This window comes from Felis catus, chromosome C1 (assembly GCF_018350175.1).
Source record: "Felis catus isolate Fca126 chromosome C1, F.catus_Fca126_mat1.0, whole genome shotgun sequence".
In the NCBI taxonomy this organism is placed as follows: domain Eukaryota; kingdom Metazoa; phylum Chordata; class Mammalia; order Carnivora; family Felidae; genus Felis; species Felis catus.
In genome coordinates this window covers 139,975,605-139,993,667 of record NC_058375.1, presented here as the reverse complement: position 1 = coordinate 139,993,667, position 18,063 = coordinate 139,975,605, and the positions used below count along the sequence as shown (strand labels likewise).

The window sequence follows — 18,063 nt, the reverse complement described above, 5'->3', positions numbered from 1 at the left end:
GATGGCTAGGACTTTTGACTTCATTTAGTCTCAGCTGACATAAAAAAGGGACCATAAAAATAAAGCGTTCATACAGATGTCCTTCTCATTTGAACCTCTCTGTATAAATTCTAACATAAGAGAATGTCTATACCAAAACAGAAATCTTCGGCAATAAATTCATTTGGATATGTGTACATGCATATATGCACACCCACATACATACACGTACGTATGTGCTTCTACACAAACATAGATTTTATTGAATGACTTGACTGTTTAAGTGCTAATTATGTGCCAGGTTGTAAAAGTGTCCCTAGAACTCTGTATAAAAGACTGTATTGCCAATCATGTCAGCTGTTTCCAGGACCCATATTGTTATCTTTCAGTTGGGAGATCTTCAGGATATAGAATTGTTACTATACATTTGGCTTGTCATCTTTCTCCTGTGCTAGGGCTTAATGTCACTGACCATTGTTTATAGAGCTCCCACTAGCTCAACTTTATTCTCGATTCTACAGCTAAAAATATATCACACAAGTAAAGGACATGTTCGTGGGTTTCATTCTGAAAACAGGAGGGCATTTTAAAAAACAACAATAAACTATGTGCTTTGGCAAAAGACTATCATGCTGACTTTTGCATAGTCACAAAATTCAGGACAGATTATTCAAAGAACTCTCTGGAAGCTGACAAGCTTATAAAAGCAATCCTAATAAAAAATTTCTGCATTCTGCATATATAACAAAGTTACAGCATGTCACTTGCTCTATAAATTGTCACTATTACCGCTTGGAGCAGAAGGAAGTGTACATATATAAAGATATATATGTGCATAATTTCATATTCCCAGAGGAAACTGAAAAATTATGTGCATTAAATAGTGTTTTAATTGCAACAAGAAAAACTGCATTTAAGCAGTGGTTCATAATCCCACAAGGATAAAGTCAAGTGTAAATGCTGTCTAGTATAATGGGGGAAGAATGGCCTTTGTAGGCACGCAGGCCTGGGTGCAAGTTCTGATTCTGTCACTTGTTTGATCTACTCTAACAAACCCCTCTATTTCTCTGAGACTCTGTTTCCCTATCAGTAAAATAGAGATATTAAATATCTGTTTTGCGGAAAGTCATGAAAATTGAAGGAAAAGTCCCTACCCATTGCTGTTTTTGTCAAATTATTAAATCAGTTGGAAAGCTAAAAGTAGAAATTTAAGGTTGGTTCTTCTATGGATTACACACTGGAAAATATTAAGATCATGCAACACCTACTCAACACTGAAATTCAATACATGTTTTACAGCTATCAAATTCTATGATTGTCTGAGCATATATGAGAGAAGTTTGTAAAATTCCCCTGAAGAACAATTTTAGGAAAACTACCCTAGAACACACGTGGCACAATGGGCCTAAGTTGAGCATTTCATTTATCTGTTTTCTGATAAATCTGTATTCTTTGTGCTTACATAAGATGCAATGGTTCTTACAAAGTCTGCTTTAAAAAGCAACAAGTTCTGTGCTCTCACATGCATCCTTACCCATACTGACAACTCCTCTTTAAAGGCCTAGTTCCAATATTTCTCATTCATTTAACCTTACCGTGTCTGTTCCAGCCCATGGGTTAGACTCTACTCTGAAAAAAGCTTGGGTTTGTCTGGGGACATAAGACCATATCCTTTCTTGCTTAGCACTGGGTTGGGCACAACAAGTTTTAGTCCTTACTTGTAAATAAGCTAAAAGTTTCTAAAGGTCTTACACAACTGTAGGCATTACCAATAAAAATAAATTGAAAAAAGAAAAAAAGGGGTGTCTGGGTGGCTCAGTGGGTTAAGCATCCAACTTCAGTTCAGGTCATGATCTCACGGTTCGTGAGTCTGAGCTGCACGTTGGGTTCTGTGCTGACAGCTCAGCCTGGAGCAGGTTTCAGATTCTGTGTCTCCCTCTCTCTCTGCACCGCACCCCCCCCCCATTAGTGCTCTCTCAGAAATAAACATTAAAAAATTTTTAAAAAGTGTTCATTTTCTCTACCAATAGAACTTCCATTTAAATTGTTTGTGTAGATTTTAGGTTAACCATGTGGAGATTGTAAGAACTCTATTCACAGCAACTGAAGGTCTACTCAACTACAACCTAGTCTATTTCCATGTTGTTCAACACACACTATGTCAGGCTTTAAAAATGCTATGACCATCTTCCCAAGCTATCCTCACAGGATGGAAGGGAAGTGAACCCTGCCGGGTTTCACCTTTTGCCCCTTGAGACCCAACCTCCATCGCTCTCCATGCTGCTCTGTGCCTTGGGAAGCCAAGTTATGAAGACCACTCCGTTTTTTTTTTTTTCCCATGGGCTTCTAATTTGGTTTGGGTAATGGCAGAAACTGGGAGGTTGGAGAATGGGAAGAGACTGAGACTGGGGTACCTGTTCCCTGACTCACTCCCTGCCTGGTTATTAGCACATCCCTCAGTTCCTGTCAGGTGGCCAACTCCAGAGCTACCTTCTCCTGGGTTCTGACAGCCATTCTCTCTCCTTGTCCTATAAGCCTACATAACAGAAATAACTCTTCTCTGTTGCTAACTCTGGCGTCTGGTACTATCTCCTGCTGGTTTTCCCAAAGCTAGCCATACCATTATAAATAACCTATCAATTCACCAGACTGAATATACCTTTGAATGTGCCATCTGCCTGCCTGGTGTCTGACTGAGCCTTGAATCTAGTCTTAAAATACCAAGAGTCACTTTGGACCAAAGTATCATGGCTTATTGTTATAGCAGACTTATAGTAGGAACAGCTGTAGTGAATAAACAGTACTACTTTACTAGGAGAACATAAGAGCGAATATTACTGTTGGCTTATAGTAAAGCAACAATTGAATTTATGCTATAAACCAATCGAGGTAAGAACAAAGGCTTTCGAAAGAAAATGGGAATATTAAATAGATAAATCTAGCTGAAGAATATGTTATAATCTCATGCAAATATCACAAACCCATCAAAATTCAGCTTTTTCTGCTCCTACCATCACTGAAGAATATCATTAAACAAACAGAGGGATAGGGGCACTTCTGTGGCTCAGTCCGTTAAGCGTCCTCCTCTTGAGTTCAGCCCAGGTCATGTTCTCATGGTTGGCGGGCTCAAGCCTGGAGCTGTTAGCCCAGAGCCTCCTCGGGATTCTTTCTCTCTGCCCCTCCCCTGCTCAAGTGTGTGTACGCAGGCTCTCAGAAATGAATTTTTTTAAAAATTTAAAAAATAAGTAAGCAGAGCATAGGCAAAATTCTTGAACTTCAATCAAGAAGCTGCGAAAAAAGAACACACGTTGTTATGGACACAGTACTGAAGCCCACTGAAGCCTTAGTACATTCAGGTTTCAGTATAGTACCTCCTATTGCATTGTAGCACCTGTAAATATCTACACAGAAATGTAAGTGTACGTGAGTATAATAAATCCACTGTAAACTGGAATCCCATATTAATGCAATGGTGCTTTGCCCTATAGTCTCCTTCCTAAGATGTTACATTTTGAGAAACAACACTAATTTTTACGTGACTATGTTTTCTTGAAATGCCCCCTTTGGTTAGGCATCTGGTAACCTCTCATCTTCTGTGGTACCAAACCTTCCTACTGGAATAATGTTCCTGGTAGCCTCATTTTCCCAGAAAAGCCCTTTACTTCACCTCCCAAGGTTACTCATACCCACCTTTCTTAATTTTCTTTCCCCCTCCTTCTCTTCCATTCCCTCCTACCCTCACTCAAGGACAACTGAAAGAGGGTGGAGGAAAAGTTCAGCTCAAAATGTACATGGAGATCTCATCCATATTCTGTACCAATTTCCAGACCATAAAACTCCTTACTGGCAGAGAAAGTGTTCTGTGATAATGCCTAAAATAGTCCCTTTTACCTTGTACTTAAAGCACACCTTGAATGTAGATTTTAAAACAGTGGCATGCAACAAAGTCAAAAAGGCCAAAAAAGGGAGTCTTTTCTAGTTCCCTTTTGTTAGTGGATCCAAAGACTCCCTTCACTGAAAGCATCTTAAGGGGAAGACTAGCTTAGGGATGTGGTAAGGATGGCACCTGAAAAGTGAAGAACTGAGTAAGCACCCATGACCCTACTTACTACTCAGTACGCCGGAACATGGAGCCCACTGTAATTGATGCTGAGCTCACACTATTGATGGCAGATGATTTCTAGTCCAGAGTTGCAGTTCTGGGCTTTTGTTCGCCACTGTGGGTAATAACCATTCTAGCAGTAAGTACAGTACCTGCCTTTCAGGTTTACCACTCCTTGGTAACCCCCCCCCCCCCAATGCACACAGCACCCACTATGACTGCCTCATACTGTTTGCACAGGGCAGACAGCTAATAGGTGTTGAATAAATGCTTGACTAAGGTTGACTTCACACATTCATTCAATTTGCAAAGCCCATATCCTTGACGCTGAGGCAGAACGATTTCCACTTACCCTCTAGTGTCAGGGTTTGGGCAGCAGGCTGCTACCCCAAGTCATGGCTGTGCAGACTCAAATTAGCACACTATACCACATGACTGATTGTCAAAGAACTTTCCCATCGAAAACTAATTAATCTTCCCCATACATCCCTGTGAAAGGTAAGTTTTCTGTGCTCATCTGCAGGTTATAAAGAGGAAACTGGAGATGAGAAGGTCATGGGCTGTGTCAACGGCTATTAAGGGTGTCTGCTGGGGAATGAAGTCATAAAGCAGTGATCCAGGTTCAGTATCTATACCCACTCCAAACCTAGGCCTTTTCTCCATGTTTTGACCATCTTAACATTCTCTGGGCTTTAATGAGGGTATAGACAGAGTATAGCAGATATGTGTATTTCAAAGGGGGGAGAAATTATGATTTGACCCTACTAAATACTTTGGATGTATTTCCAAGGAGAATTTATAGTAATGTTTTTATTTTTGAGAGAGAGTGCAAGTTGGGGAGGGGCAGAGAAAGAGACACACACAGAGTCCGAAGCAGGCTCCAAACTCTGAGCTGCCATCACAGAGCCCAATGCAGGGCCTGAACCTACAAACAGTGAGATCACGGCCTGAGCCAAAGTCAGATACCTAACCGACTGAGCTACCCAGGCGCCCCCCAAGGAGCACTCGTATTAGAAGTCCTCGCTCTCAGATCTTTTTCAGCAAAGATATCTTGTTAGGTAGATTTAGTACTGTCTCCTGGAAAGAAGGCTGAGAAGTATCATCTTCACTGCCCTTCCTGAGATATGCATGGGGGGGCAGGGAAGGGGGGGGTTCACCCTTGCACCCACAGAGACACAAGTCTATGCACAGACTTCCCACAGAGTCTAGACCTGTGAACTGCCCAGAGCAGAATGACAGCACGGGCTGTTGCTCTGCGACAGATTTCAAGTCTCTGATCAGTTTCCCGGAGCATACATACAGCAAATATTTCAACCTTCTCTATTATCAGCCTTCCGACTTTGCCAAAGAGAACCAGGATTGGCTATTTAAAAGGGCAAAGCAAGCTTCAACCACCAGAACCATGTCCTTTTTCCTTTGTGGGTTCCTCTTCCTCATCCCACCTTCTAGATGAGGACCTGCCCTGAGTTTCATGCTCTTATGAAATTACTATTTACCTTCCTATAGTATGTTAATAGTACTACTCTCCTTGGGGACCGCCTTCACTCGCACAATTCCCATTCCTTGTCAACTTCTAAATCAAGTCTATCCCTGACCTGAGGAGGTTGGATTACCAACTATAATTTTCTCCCATTTTTATAGAGCATGACTTGGAGTAGATGACTATCTCATTTAGGGAATAACTACTCTAGATAGACATTAAAACATTCTCTATTGCTATAGTAATTAAAACAGCATAGTATTTGCACATGAGTAGTTAGACAAATGGAACAGCAAATCCAGAAATACACTCAAATACACATGGGAATCTGTTATTATCTGTTATTATCCTAATTTCTCTAATGTGCTTAAAATTTTCCATAATAAAATTTTCTTAAGGTACCAGAACAAAATATGAGTGACTTCCTTGGAGGGGTGAAAGGCCTTTCCATTTGTAATTCAAAACTCAGAAAGTATAAAATTAAAGTTTGATACATTCAATTACATTAAGTAAGTTATGTGTGACCAAAAGATAGTATGAATCGAGAAACAAGTAACAGCCTGGAAAAAAATTTTTTTCAACTTATGTCACAGACAAAACAACGGATAATCTTGCTAATATGGAAAGAACTACTAGAAATCAATAAGAAAATTATCAGTAACCTAACAGAAAAATAAGCAAAGAACATTAACAGCCTTTTCATAGAAAAATAAACAAAATGGTCTTTAAACACCAGGAGAAAAGTTAAGCATCTTTTCAAATAGGAGAAATGAGAACCAAAAGTATACTTTAAACTTTCAGATTTTGACTAGTCTCATATAAAAATGTATTCTAATTCTGTGTTTTAAGGAGACCATGGGAAACCAGTTATTTGCATACATTGATTGTGGAAAGATGACCCCTTAGAAGCAATTTGGTAATATTATTAAACTTTTTTTTTAAATTTTTTTTTATTTTTTTATTTTTTAAACGTTTATTTATTTTTGGGACAGAGAGAGACAGAGCATGAACGGGGGAGGGGCAGAGAGAGAGGGAGACACAGAATCGGAAACAGGCTCCAGGCTCTGAGCCATCAGCCCAGAGCCTGACACGGGGCTCGAACTCACAGACCGCGAGATCGTGACCTGGCTGAAGTCGGACGCTTAACCGACTGCGCCACCCAGGCGCCCCGACATTATTAAACTTTTAAATGTATTTACCCTTTACCCAAAATCTCACTTCTTGGAATTTCTTCAAAAGATGGCTTGTACACATGCACAATGATAACACTGTCATCAGAGTCATAGCAGCACTATAATAGCAAAGGATTGGAAACAGTCTGTGTCCATCAAAAAGAGTGTGTATGTGTGTGTGTGTGCATGTTTAAAACTCTGCATACACAATGGAATAGAACACAGCAAAGACGTTCCCTGTATGATGCTGTGAAAAAGCCCTAGGATACAGATTATATATATATGAATGGAGAAAGATATAGAGATGTGAATATCACGTTATTTTTGTGTGTTGGAGAGAAAACAATAAAAATTACTATATGGGGGCGCCTGGGTGGCTCAGTTCGTTAAGCATCAGACTCTTGATCTCAGCCCAGGTCATGATCTCATGGGTTTATGAGGTTGAGCCCCACGTCAGCCTCTGTGCTGACAGCATGGATCCTGCTTGGGATTCTCTGTCTCCCTTTCTCTCTGCCCCTCCCCTGCTCATGTGCTCGCCCTTGCGTGTGCATGCTCTCTCTCTCAAAAATAGATAAATAAACTTAAAGAATTACCATATGCATTTACTTATATATGCATAAATACACTCAGTAACAATATACAGGAAACTAATAGGAGTGATGAACTGTAGGTGAAGGAACAGGGTAAAAAATAGTATAAGGGATGTCTGGGTGGTTCAGTCAGTTAAGTGCCCACCTTCAGCTTGGGTCATGATCTCACGGTTCATGGGTTTGAGACCCACATCGGGCTCTGCAAGTGCAGAGCCTGCTTCAGATCCTCTGTCTCCCTCTCTGTCCCTCCCCCACTCGAGCTGTCTAAAATACATAAACATTAAAAAAAATAGTAAGAGGGGGCAAAAGTAGGAAGAAGACTTCTCAGAGTATACCCCATTTTATTGGTTTGGTTTTTTTACCCACATAAATCATAAAAGACTCAAAATTTAAATTCAAACAAAGAATTCTTTTGGCTCTATAGTTTATGATTGAGTACCTACCATCTAGTTAAAGCTCAATAGTTCTACTGGACCAGGGGCTTGGAAAAGCCAAAGATGAGATGACACAAAATAGCATTTTTTATTTGGCTTTGAAGTGTATCATGTGATGGTAGGGATGTGGACATCAGAGAATTCACCAACCTGATTACATTTTACAGATTTCATCAGTAAAGTCTCCCCGAGACCTTAGTAAGAACACGGTCACAGTGATCTGTAAGAACAGAAAAAAGTAGGTAAGATAGATAAACATGTAGAAAGCACTGCCTTCCTGCAGAAGAGAAACATGCTATCCATTTGAGTATGTTGTGGTTGTTGAGTATAAGCAACACATCTTCTGCACAATAGTCCAATAGGGGCTAATGTTTCCATCTCCAAAGTCCATTTCTATTTTGCCCCTATTCCAGACCCTAGATTCCGTGTTTAGAATGATTTAGCTAAACCATATGTAGAAGATAGTTACCCACCTTTAAGATTAAAAACATACAATTGCCATGAAAAGTATCTGACCCACACAAGATAACTAAATTATTAACATGATACATAATTTTGACAAACGCAAAACAAAATGTTTTTATACACTTAATAGCCCAGGTTGTTTGGCTGCCCGTAAGTGAACAATTTCTGTTAGGTTCCTTGAAATATTAGAAATAGCTCATCCCCATGACTCCGTTAGAGGTTCTGAGATTCCATATTTCAGGCTTTCAAGTAGAAAAGAGGCAGCAGCCTGGGAACCCTTTCTCTTAGTTCCTGGCATCAAGTCTTCATGGTAAGAGGGGGCTATGACTTGCTTCCATAGGAAAGGAAGCAATGGTTCCTTGTGCACCTAAAGCAAGGGGCAGATTCCTGCTCTTTGGCTGAGTGACAAGCTAAATATTTTTCTATACCTGGTCTATTTCTCAGGATTTCCGTTTCCTTACACATAATCAAGCGTTAAAAGTTAGTGCAAGCATTGGACAAGTCGCTTAACCTCCTTGTGCCTCAGTTTCCTCATTGTAAAAAGGAGATAAACAATAATGACCTCAAGTGAGTGACTTAATATGTCTCAAACACTTAGAATAATGTCTGGAAAATAGTATGAACTTACGAACTCAAATATTAGCTATCCACATGTAACATCTTAGAGATGAGTTTGAAACTCTCTCTTTAGAACCAGGGCTACCTCCTGAGAAGTTATAGAACACATCCCCTGCCACCATTTCCTTAGACTAATTAGCTGCACTACAAATGGAAATTACTTTCATAACTTAAGCTTTACTAGTGTTGAATGATTTACATAATCCTGTAGCTAGGAGGTCCCAGAACTGCATTCCTTTCTTTGGCAAATTTGTATACCTTCCTCCAAAGGCAGTATTTGTTCATCACGTCTGGTGTAAGAAATGACTTCAGGCTAGGGTTAGGTGGAGAATGCCAATCCCTTTCCCCTCCCTCTGTGCAAAAGCTTGAAACCCCAGGGACCAGAGGAAGATACTGCCCACAGAGAAGGGCAGAACCAAGTAGCCCATGGATGGTTGGTTCAGAAGAGACCCCCCAAGTGGGGCCTACTTATATATGAGAGAGAGGTATTGCACCTCTGAGCCTCTGCCCTCCATCACAAGGGGATACTAAATTGTCACACTCCGGAAGCAAATGGAAGAAGAGTATTTATCATCAGTAGTTTAAACGTGTGCTTCTCTCACTCCTACACAATCTAAACAGGACAGCAAAAGAACGGGGAATCCGCACCTAGGAAGAGACTATCTAGAATGTTACAAAAACGCTCCCCAAATCATTTGGTCTTAGGGAAAAAAATGGAATCAAACTCTGTGTCCCTGATGGGCAAAGGGAGAAGGAACATTTTCCTGGCTAAAAGTTTCAAAAATACACCTTTGCCACACTTGAAATTTTCACCCATTATTTCCTTATAGTCATTTAAAATGCACATTTCATCAATAACCTAACTTAAACACTCTAAATGGACTTACTACATTTAGTTATTCAATCAATATTTATGGAGCACCTTCGTTCACAGCCATTGCATCAGTGCTTAAGATAAAGTTCCTTCTCTCAGAGAGCCGACTTTCCAGCGACTAGCTGGTTTTCCCCATGTGTCCCCCCGCAGGATGACTTCCTTTTCCAAGCTGACATCTGTTGAAGGCTATGGGTGTCAGGTACCTAACACCATTAGTTCATTTAGTTCTTACAACATCCCTGTAAGGTGGGCACTGTTGTCCTCCCCACTTGACAATGAATTTAAAGTTTAAAGAGAGGATAAGTAACTTGCTCAAGACTACAAAGTAAGTCATGGATAGAATTTAAATTGGGCTCCAATTCCAAACGCCTCCATTTCGGTCCCCACCCTAGAGTACTTTCAAAACTTCTCAAAGACAGCTTGCTATGATGGATTTCTGGTTTGAAATTGGTCTCCTTCTGCATTTTCCCCGTTTGGTATGCTAGGATTCTTCTCTTTTTCTGTACAATGCCTTTCTAGCATCTAGAAAACGATCATTTAAAAGCAAGGGTATCAAGTCATGGGACCATGGCAGAGCAGGCCAAGAAATAACAGCCAATTATACATAAATATTTAAATATATGCACTCCACTCCACTTAGTGCATTATTCAGATTCTGGGCTAACACAAAAAGGTTTCCAGAACTTACCAGCTGCTTCCTTTTGTGATCTCAATGATTCTCACCCAAACAAGACTCAAAGGACCCATTTTCCAAATCAGCTTCCCCGTATTTACACCTTGTCATTGATGTCATTCTCCTTTTCTGCCAACCCTAAACTGACTAGAGGGAAGAATTCGAATTCTCTCTCTCAAATTGTTTCCTTTCTCTTTCCCCAAACCTTGCATTTTTTTCTTCCCCTAAAACTCCCTAAGCCCAAGGCATAGTCCAGTGAAGTGAGTGTGATTAAGCAAATTAAGAACCGGCCCAGGGAGCTGCTCTAATTGCTCTAATCAGGGGTACTTTCCTGGTCCTGCTCATGGGAGGCCTGGCCGGCCTAGAACATTCACTGTCTGTCTGTGGGTGGCATGTCAGCAGATGGCAATCACTGCTGCTATTTTTCCAGGTTAATATGAGATTAAGTTTGGGGCTTTGGACCCTAATTATTCTTCTCAGTGATTTCGTTTAATTGGTCTACCGAAAAACACTTGGCTAATCCCTGAATGCCACACAAGCCCATGCAGCCATTTGGACTAGGTGGTCAGATTCTTCAATGGGGAGAAGAACGTGGGCACAAAGGGAGGGGGTCCTATCTCCCTCTCTTACCAAATCAAGCTCCCTGAAGGCAGGCCTAGTCTAGTCTTTCATCTCCAGCAATGGGCTTGGCACAGAGCAGGGCTCCAAATGTTTGCTGACGATTGTGAAATGAAGAAAGGAGATGTGAAAGGCACATTTTAAGGAGCATTTTATGAGACAATGGATTTAACAAGGGGGAAAAAAAAACTTGCACAGGGGATATGCACGTTATATACTACACTTAGAATGTAGAGAAGACATAGCCAGTACTCAGGACATACTTTACAGCAACATCTGATTTCTGACCATTAACCCCAAACAGTTAAAGGTTCAAGTCTATATAAGAGATAGAGGTTGATATACAGAAGTATCAAACTGACATCAAATCAGGAGCTTCCGTGAGGAGAAAGCAGTGGCAAGAATAATCAATATTCCAATGAGCTTGATTTGGCTATGAAATCCTTCAAGGAAAAATCCAGAACCGCAGGAATCTAATAGCTAAATGAGGGCTACTAGGTGGTTGTATATTTAAATATTGCTACCCCTGCTTAGGCTTTTTGCTTAACTTTCTATAGCTTTTGGCAATGGTAGCTCATGAAGGACAGTTGGGAGAGCTGTCATGAGAATTCCTTTAGGCCTGGGTTCACTGGGCCCTGCAGGACAAATCTAAGAAAATGTGGCAATGTTCTGCAGCTGCAGCATGGTCACATAATGTATTCCTCACTTATCTGGCTTCCTTTCATGTGGGTAATTATGTTGAGTATTGGATTAGAAGTGTTATGTTTTGACTTAATCAATCCACATTTATTTTGGAGGTTTTTCTTAGCTGAGAAAGTAGTCATCAAATAAACTTTTAAAATGGAAAATTCATACATATATATATACACATATCTGCAGACAAAAATATATATACATTTAAAATTCATTTTAGTCATTTTTATTTCATTTTATTTTTTTTATGCATTTAATAAGCATTCTTGAACACCTACTGTGCACCATATGAGGAACCAGAAATAAAAATTTAAGACATGGTCCATGCTCTAAAGTGGTTTGAAGAGAGTGATGAAGGCAGTCCGTGTACAAACAGCAAACATGCACCAGTTGCTATGGAAACAATGGATTATAGAGTGTTAACTAACTCTACTACCATCACTTTTCTAAAATGCTAGTGATTCCTATAGCTTGTAGTAGGTAGGGAGGCATATTATTTATGCTGAAACCATGCAGGGAGGATGCCAGAAATAAGCAAATCTGAAAAGAACAGATCTAACACATTTAGTTTGGCCAAGTAGAGGAAATGCCTCAGGAAAAATGTTTCCTCTTTAAAAAAAAAAAAAAAAAAAAAAAAGCAGCCTGGGTGAGACTTTCCACAGATATCCCCAGAATAAATGAAAGGGTGCACTTAGGTTTGCAGACTATTATGTTGATGCTCTGTTTCCATATCCTAAACTAGGGATTGGATAGCCTGGTACTTTGAGGATTTCCAACACTTAATAGCTCCCATGCCCCCAATTCTTGGCTCAGAAATTTCACCTGCCAGGGGCACCCGGGTTTTTCAGTCAGTTAAGAACCCAACTTCAGCTCAGGTCATGATCTCATGGTTCATGGGTTCGAGCCCCACGCCGGGCTGTGTGCTGACAGCTCAGAGCCTGGAGCCTGCTTCTGATTCTGTGTCTCCCCCTCTCTCTCTGCCCCTCCTGCACTCACGCTCTGTCTCTTGCTCTCTCTTAAAAATGAATAAACATTCAAAAAAGAAACAAAAAGAAATTTCACCAGCCAACAAGTTCATTTCTTCCAGAAACATCAGGTACACACTAAGTCAAGTTTGGAGGCAGGGAAATCAAGTTTTACTGATCACCAGCTTACCCACTTCAAATTAAATCTCCAGTGTAGTGAAAAGTATCTCGCATTCTCCTGCCCCCTGAGAGTTTATACCAGCATGTTCACCTTATCTTTCTGAAGTTATTCCAGTTATTAAAAAAAAATGGTATCTTCCCTGATGATTCAAAGTGAAGTAATTTTCACTTCCATGAAGAAGTATTTGCCCTCCACTTACTAAGACACTAACAGCACTCACTCTTCTATTTAGGAGACACAGCCTCCTCAGTGAATCCTGGTGTAGTTCTGACAGCCCAGGTGGCATCCTCACTCACTGGAACTTTCTCCTTATTCGTTGTGAGCATGCAGAGGTTTGGTTTTTTTGTTTTGTTTTTTTACGTTTTATTTTTGAGACAGAGACAGACAGAGCATGAGCAGGGGAGGGGCAGAGAGAGGGGGAGACGCAGAATCTGAAGCAGGCTCCAGGCTCCGAACTGTCAGAACAGAGTCCGACGCGGGGCTCAAACCCACAAACCGTGAGATCATGACCTGAGCCGAAGTCGGATGCTCAACTGACTGAGCCACCCAGGCGTCCCAAGCATGCCAAGTTTTTAAAAAGCTATGCTGACCAAGGACTGACTGCCAGCCTCATTATGACTGGTCCCAGAACAGAGTTCTACCTTCAGTTAATCTTCAAAAGAGTATCGCACCCAGATAACTTATTTACCCTGCTTCTAAGATCTTCCACACTCATTTTAAATCCTTAGAATTTCAGTCTTGTTTTGGGAGGATGCCAGAATTTCAAGTATGCTCTGATAATTAAGTGACCCCTTCTGCCAGCACCCAAAAATGATTGGCTCTTGGAATTTTGACCTCCAATATTTTCCATTTAACAAATCCACACAAACTACCTAATATGTGATCAGCACTGTGATAACCACTGTAAAGTTGCACTGGAATTAAATTTTAAATTTAAGAAAAATCTTTGACCTAAAGAACTGGCCAGACTAGATATCACACATGAAATGACTGCAGTGAGTACAGGGTCAAGTGCTATAGGAGGAGACAGTAAGGAATAATAATACCCTACTATTATTTAAGAACAAAAATGAAAAATGAAGAGTCCCTAATTAGATAAAGTGCATTCACCTATAATTTTTTTTTTTGATTGTTACAACTGCATGGTGAGGTAGGCAAAGGAGATATTAACCCCATTCTACAGATGAGGTAACTGAGACCCAAAGAGGTCAAGGGGGTTGGCCAAGGACATCTTGAGAATAAGTGGGAGAATTCCAGGATTGTAGTTCTAGTGTGGTCTCCCTGTTGTGTGGTTTTGCTGCCACACCATGCTGCCACCTTGCTGAGTACCATGGGAGGGAGAAGATGGAGCATGGAAGGACCAGAAGGATGAGCTATAGGCAACAGAAAGGATGAAGGGTCTTTATGGGGAAAACAAGACAGACAGAGATGGGCAAAGAGCATGACCACAGGTTTGGAGGCAGAGACTGGGGGAAATAATGACTTACCAAAATAGAATGTATATTAAAACGAAGTGGGGAATAGGGTTTGAGAGGAAATTAAATAATCATGGATCTTTCAGAAAGTTGGTATCAGGAGGTGAGTTTTGGTCTTTCAAACAATGCGGTTATTTTGGGGGGGGAGACTGACATGATCAATGCAGAGGTTGAGAAAGTTGATATACTTTTTGTATAGGACAGGGTTAGAGCGGGGGTGGGGGGGTGCGGCAAAGAGTCTGGGTTTCTGGAATCCAGGCGGGGGTGGGGGAAGGGCTAGCATCGTGAAATGTTGACGTGGGTATACTTCACAGAATTCATCACCCACGTTCATTTGCACATCACTGAACAACAGCAAAGCTAAAAATACTCTGGTTACAAGCAACAGGGTATATAAAAGAATGATTGGTGCTTCCAAGTTTATGATGAATTAAGCCATTTTAGGTTGGTTGACTTAAAATTTGTAAAATACACTGTCTTCAGGTTTGACAAAGGTAAAATCACCCGCTTTTTTAGGCTTTGCATTAATTCGACTTTCTGCATTTTGTCAGCCTGTTATCAAATTGGAATGGAGGTGGCCCCACAGGACTGCTGGGGTTCTGACAGATTAAGGGGATTTGAGTGGGGTAGGGGGAACTCTGGGTCCCTCACCTACACTTAAATGAGAATAGGTCAGATTTTGTAAAACTGCTTTTATTAGGCTAGATTACAGCATTTCATATGCGTGAAAGGTTCCATAGATTAAAACATCTGAAAAGCCACGGATCTAGTCTAATCTCATCCCAAACAGAGGAAGAAGCAGAGATAGGCCCTTGAAGGGCTTTGTTCAAGGTCACAGGGCAAGGAAGACCACCTGAGGGGCATTTTTGTATAGCAAAGAAACTTCAGTCAACAAAATGAAAAGGCAACCTCCCAACCTGCAGCATGGGAAAAAACACTTAGAAAGCAATGTCTGCTAAGGGATTAATACCCAAAATACAGAACTCGTACAACTCAATAGCGAAACACCAAATAATACAATTAAAAAATTGGATCATTAGGGAAATACAAGTCAAACTGTAATGACATATCACCTCACACCTGTCAGAATGGCTGTCATCAAAAAAGACAAGACACAAGTATTGGTGAGGATGTGGAGAAAGGAGAACCTTGTCCACTGTTGGTGGGAATATAAATCGGCCCAGCCACTATGGAAAACAGTATGAAGGTTCCTCAAAAAATTAAATGGAACTCCCATATGATCCAGCAATCCTACTTCTAGGAATATATTCAAAAGAAATGAAATCATTATCTCAAAGAGATATCTGTACTCCCATGTTTACTGCAGCATTCTTCACCACAGCCAAGATCTGGAAACACCCAAAGCGCCCATCAATGGATGAATGAATTAAAGAAAGTATGGTATTCATTTCCTTGGCATATACATATGGAATATTATTCACCCATAAAAAAGGAACCCCTGATATTTGTGACAACATGAATGAAAGTGGAGGTGTATTATACTAAGCAAAATAAGCCAGAAACAGAGAGACAAATCCTGTATGCCATCACTTATAGGTAGAATTGAAAAACGTCAAAATCATAGAGTAGAATGGTGGTTGCCAGGGGCTGGGGCATAGAGGAAATGGGGCACTAACTTCCAGTTCTAAGAGAAATAAGTTTTGGCACTGTGACGTGGAGCATGATGACCATAGTTGACAATGCTGTATTGCATATTTAAAATTTGCTAAGAGTAAATTTTAAGCGTTTTTGCCAAAAAAAAAAAGGGGGGGTGCAAACCTGTGAGGTCAAGATGGAGGTGTTAACGGACTGAATTGTGGTAATCGTTTCACAATGCATACCTATATGTATCAGATCCTCACGTTGTACAGCTTCACACAATTTTGTCAATTTTATAGACAATTACATTTGCCGATTTTACCTCAGTAAAGTTGGGGGTGAGGGAGAAGAATTGGGGCCACTGAGAACTCAGAAAACAAAATCATTTCACAGCCTTTGGCACCCAGGCTTCCCTCCAGGCCCGTTCATGTGCCTGCAGCAGAGCCGGTCCCCAATGCCCCAAGCGGGCCAGCCCAGGCAGCCAAGGGCCGCCATGGGGAAACACATGGCCAGGCTGGGCCCAAGCAGCAGAAGCTGGTTTCAGTGGGAAGCCTCCCACCAACAAATGAAACATAAGGTGCTTCTAGTCAGAAAAGGGTCTGCTTAACACTCTTCTCCAACTCATTCATTTTTCAATATTTGCTTACTTCTCCTTTCCCCTCACTTTAGTCCCCTTTTGAAGACCGTCTAAGGTCAACCCCCCCCCACCCCCATACTACAACAAAAAACCAACCAACCCACCAGCACCACCCAAAAAAAAAAAGCCACCTTGAGAAAGAGAAGATAAAGAAGTGCTGCAGGTTTGGAATTTTCACTGTTTCCAAAGAATTATGACCCAGAAGCAGAGAATCATTAAACCCGCTGGTTTCACTTGTACAACAGCACATAACGCCGTATCGGAGACCGCGCTGCCCGCTGAATCAGGAAGTTTAGAGGGAGAAGGCCCGGCAGAGCCCCTAGTAAATCTGTCTTTTTGTATTCTAATCATAAAAAAGTATTCCCCTCACTTTCTCACACAGGGCCTAACGTCACCTTAACAGTGTTTATCAAGACAGACAAAGTGTCTTCACCAAAGCTAGAACATTTGTCTTCTTTGACAGCAAATGCTGATTAAATCTTCCCAGAGAAAAGTTAGGCAGACCAGAATCCACCTTCTTGCCAGGTACAAAGGGACGGACTACAATTCTGGTGTGTCCTCTCCTGTTCTCCTTGTCAGGAAAAATAAATAAAGGTGATAGAATTTGGTAGAAAAGGTCTCCTGAAGATACAGCTGTCTCCGTTTTAACTTAGGTTCAACTATTTCTTGCCAGCTTTGTGAATTATCTCAGCTAACTAAAAGAACCCCTAAAGGAACCATGCTACGGACTGTAAACTGAGGAAAACCCAAGCGCACACAGATGGCATACAAACCGGCCATTGCCAGATGAGCCTTTTCCCTCTCGGGGCCATTTCAGGGTGGATCCCAAGGGGACTATGACTTCGCTTCCGATGACGTTAGTGGTGAAAGAGGCTGTGAGTTATGAATTAACAGCTCTCTGTGAACTAACTCTTCCATATTCAGAACGCCCACTTAAAAAAAAAAAAAAACAACAAAAAAATCCAACTCACCTTTCCAGGACTCACCGACGTGGCAAACAGAAACACACCCGGTTGGAAATCCAGGGAAGAGAATCATGTCTGTGGCCTTTGTGCTGATCTGAGCAACAAAGCCTGTTTTTTTTTTTTTTTTAATCACCCTTGTCAGAAATAGAAAATCTCCTTAAAATATGGGACATAGCTCTCTGTGCTTCATGAGCAATTCTACACAAAAGCTGTAGACCTCGCCACACAATGTGGTCATCGGCACCATCAGCTCACCGACAGTCATTCAGATGGTGGACTTGGTGAAATCTCTCCTGGGGCCTTTGTAACTCATCTGCATAATTGCAGAGCTTTCTAATCCCTGTCGCAGAGCTGTAATTGTGTCAGGATAAAGTAAGGCTCTCTGATCCCCGGCCTGGTAACTGGAGGCACAAACCTCTCATTCAATTATTCCTGAACGATGGCACTTAAGCGTAACTGTGGGAAAGGGAAGCAGACCCCCCAGCACGTACTTCTCTCTTTTGCCTGCCACTAGTGGAGGAGTCTGACTTCAGTGGGCAGAGC

The 18,063-nt window shown here is 41.2% G+C and overlaps 1 protein-coding gene across 12 annotated transcripts in view; it reads right to left on the bottom strand.

The window, feature by feature from the left end:
- LYPD6B (LY6/PLAUR domain containing 6B) overlaps positions 1-18,063 on the bottom strand; it is a 148,018-nt gene that overhangs the window by 19,033 nt on the left and 110,922 nt on the right. For 3 of the 12 annotated variants that reach the window (XM_045033755.1, XM_045033753.1, XM_045033754.1), the window contains exons 4-5: positions 9,313-9,488; positions 7,908-7,977 (exon numbers count right to left, since the gene is read on the bottom strand). The exons of 4 other annotated variants lie outside the window; for them this stretch is intronic. The gene's annotated coding sequence lies outside the window, so the exon portion shown is untranslated. Of the gene's footprint in view, positions 1-7,907; positions 7,978-9,312; positions 9,500-10,402; positions 10,535-11,017; positions 11,109-17,526; positions 17,785-18,063 lie in introns of those variants that run through there. 5 more of the 12 variants (XM_045033752.1, XM_019838087.3, XM_019838088.3 and 2 more) reach the window with 5 other exon arrangements.